This window comes from Taudactylus pleione, unplaced genomic scaffold, assembly GCF_031769625.1.
Source record: "Taudactylus pleione unplaced genomic scaffold, aTauple2 ptg001990l, whole genome shotgun sequence".
NCBI classification, from domain to species: domain Eukaryota; kingdom Metazoa; phylum Chordata; class Amphibia; order Anura; family Myobatrachidae; genus Taudactylus; species Taudactylus pleione.
Window position 1 is genome coordinate 9,821,354 of NW_028286386.1, and position 3,159 is coordinate 9,824,512.

Here is a 3,159-nt window from a genome sequence, read left to right on the forward strand (position 1 = left end):
GTAGCCGCACGTGCATCAACAAAGTAGTGCCAAGCGTGCACCTGTGTCATAAGTAAAGGGCCGGCTGGCTTGACCGTTAAAGGGTGCTGTAACCCCCAAAGTACACTCCAGTCCAAACCAAAAAAAAAATTATTTTCTGTGTTTGTGAATTGTGTGCGCAGTAGCCGCACGTGCATCAACAAAGTAGTGCCAAGCGTGCGCCTGTGTCATAAGTAAAGGGCCGGCTGGCTTGACCGTTAAAGGGTGCTGTAACCCCCAAAGTACACTCCAGTCCAAACCCCCCAAAAAAATATTTTCTGTGTTTGTGAATTATGTGCGTAGTAGCCGCACGTGCATCAACAAAGTAGTGCCAAGCGTGCGCCTGTGACATAAGTAAAGGTCCGGCTGGCTTGACCTTTAAAGGGTGCTGTAACCCCCAAAGTACACTCCAGTCCAAACCAAAAAAATATATATTTTCTGTGTTTGTGAATTGTGTGCGCAGTAGCCGCACGTGCATTAACAAAGTAGTGCCAAGCGTGCGCCTGTGTCATAACTAAAGGGCCGGCTGGCTTGACCGTTAAAGGGTGCTGTAACCCCCAAAGTACACTCCAGTCCAAACCAAAAAAAAAATGATTTTCTGTGTTTGTGAATTGTGTGCGCAGTAGCCGCACGTGCATCAACAAAGTAGTGCCAAGCGTGCGCCTGTGTCATAAGTAAAGGTCCGGCTGGCTTGACAATTAAAGGGTGCTGTATCCCCCAAAGTATACTCCAGTCCAAACCAAAAAAATATATATTTTCTCTTTTTGTGAATTGTGTGCGCAGTAGCCGCATGTGCATTAACAAAGTTGTGCCAAGCGTGCGCCTGTGTCATAAGTAAAGGGCCAGCTGGCTTGACCGTTAAAGGGTGCTGTAACCCCCAAAGTACACTCCAGTCCAAACCAAAAAAAAAATTATTTTCTGTGTTTGTGAATGGTGTGCGCAGTAGCTGCACGTGCATCAACAAAGTAGTGCCAAGCGTGCGCCTGTGTCATAAGTAAAGGGCCGGCTGGCTTGACCGTTAAAGGGTGCTGTAACCCCCAAAGTACACTCCAGTCCAAACCAAAAAAAAAATATTTTCTGTGTTTGTGAATTGTGTGCGCAGTAGCGGCACGTGCATCAACAAAGTAGTGCCAAGCGTGCGCCTGTGTCATAAGTAAAGGGCCAGCTGGCTTGACCGTTAAAGGGTGCTGTAACCCCCAAAGTACACTCCAGTCCAAACCAAAAAAAAAAATTATTTTCTGTGTTTGTGAATTGTGTGCGCAGTAGCCGCACATGCATCAACAAGTAGTGCCAAGCGTGCGCCTGTGTCATAAGTAAAGGGCCGGCTGGCTTGACCGTTAAAGGGTGCTGTAACCCCCAAAGTACACTCCAGTCCAAACCAAAAAAATATATATTTTCTGTGTTTGTGAATTGTGTGCCCAGTAGCCTCACGTGCATCAACAAAGTAGTGCCAAGCGTGCGCCTGTGTCATAAGTAAAGGGCCGGCTGGCTTGACCGTTAAAGGGTGCTGTAACCCCCAAAGTACACTCCAGTCCAAACCCAAAAAAAAAATATTTTCTGTGTTTGTGAATTGTGTGCGCAGTAGCCGCACGTGCATCAACAAAGTAGTGCCAAGCGTGCGCCTGTGTCATAGGTAAAGGGCTGGCTGGCTTGACCATTAAAGGGTGCTGTAACCCCCAAACTACACTCCAGTCCAAACCAAAAAATAAATATTTTCTGTGTTTGTGAATTGTGTGCGCAGTAGCCGCACGTGCATCAACAAAATAGTGCCAAGCGTGCGCCTGTGTCATAAGTAAAGATCCGGCTGGCTTGACTGTTAAAGGGTGCTGTAACCCCCAAAGTACACTCCAGTCCAAACCAAAAAAAAAATTATTTTCTGTGTTTGTGAATTGTGTGCGCAGTAGCCGCACGTGCATCAACAAAGTAGTGCCAAGCGTGCGCCTGTGTCATAAGTAAAGGGCCGGCTGGCTTGACCGTTAAAGGGTGCTGTAAACCCCAAAGTACACTCCAGTCCAAACCCCCCAAAAAATTATTTTCTGTGTTTGTGAATTGTGTGCGCAGTAGCCGCACGTGCATTAACAAAGTAGTGCCAAGCGTGCGCCTGTGTCATAACTAAAGGGCCGGCTGGCTTGACCGTTAAAGGGTGCTGTAACCCCCAAAGTACACTCCAGTCCAAACCAAAAAAAAAAATTATTTTCTGTGGTTGTGAATTGTGTGCGCAGTAGCCGCACGTGCATCAACAAAGTAGTGCCAAGCATGCGCCTGTGTCATAAGTAAAGGGCCAGCTGGCTTGACCATTAAAGGGTGCTGTAACCCCCAAAGTACACTCCAGTCCAAACCAAAAAAAAAATATTTTCTGTGTTTGTGAATTGTGTGCGCAGTAGCCGCACGTGCATCAACAAAGTAGTGCCAAGCGTGCGCCTGTGTCATAAGTAAAGGTCCGGCTGGCTTGACCGTCAAAGGGTGCTGTATCCCCCAAAGTATACTCCAGTCCAAACCAAAAAAATATATATTTTCTCTTTTTGTGAATTGTGTGCGCAGTAGCCGCATGTGCATTAACAAAGTTGTGCCAAGCGTGCGCCTATGTCATAAGTAAAGGGCCAGCTGGCTTGACCGTTAAAGGGTGCTGTAACCCCCAAAGTACACTCCAGTCCAAACCAAAAAAAAAATTATTTTCTGTGTTTGTGAATGGTGTGCGCAGTAGCCGCACGTGCATCAACAAAGTAGTGCCAAGCGTGCGCCTGTGTCATAAGTAAAGGGCCGGCTGGCTTGACCGTTAAAGGGTGCTGTAACCCCCAAAGTACACTCCAGTCCAAACCAAAAAAAAAATATTTTCTGTGTTTGTGAATTGTGTGCGCAGTAGCCGCACGTGCATCAACAAAGTAGTGCCAAGCGTGCGCCTGTGTCATAAGTAAAGGGCCGGCTGGCTTGACCGTTAAAGGGTGCTGTAACCCCCAAAGTACACTCCAGTCCAAACCAAAAAAAAAAATTATTTTCTGTGTTTGTAAATTGTGTGCGTAGTAGCCACACGTGCATCAACAATGTAGTGCCAAGCTTGCGCCTGTGTCATATGTAAAGGGCCAGCTGGCTTGACCGTTAAAGGGTGCTGTAACCCCCAAAGTACACTCCAGTCCAAACCAA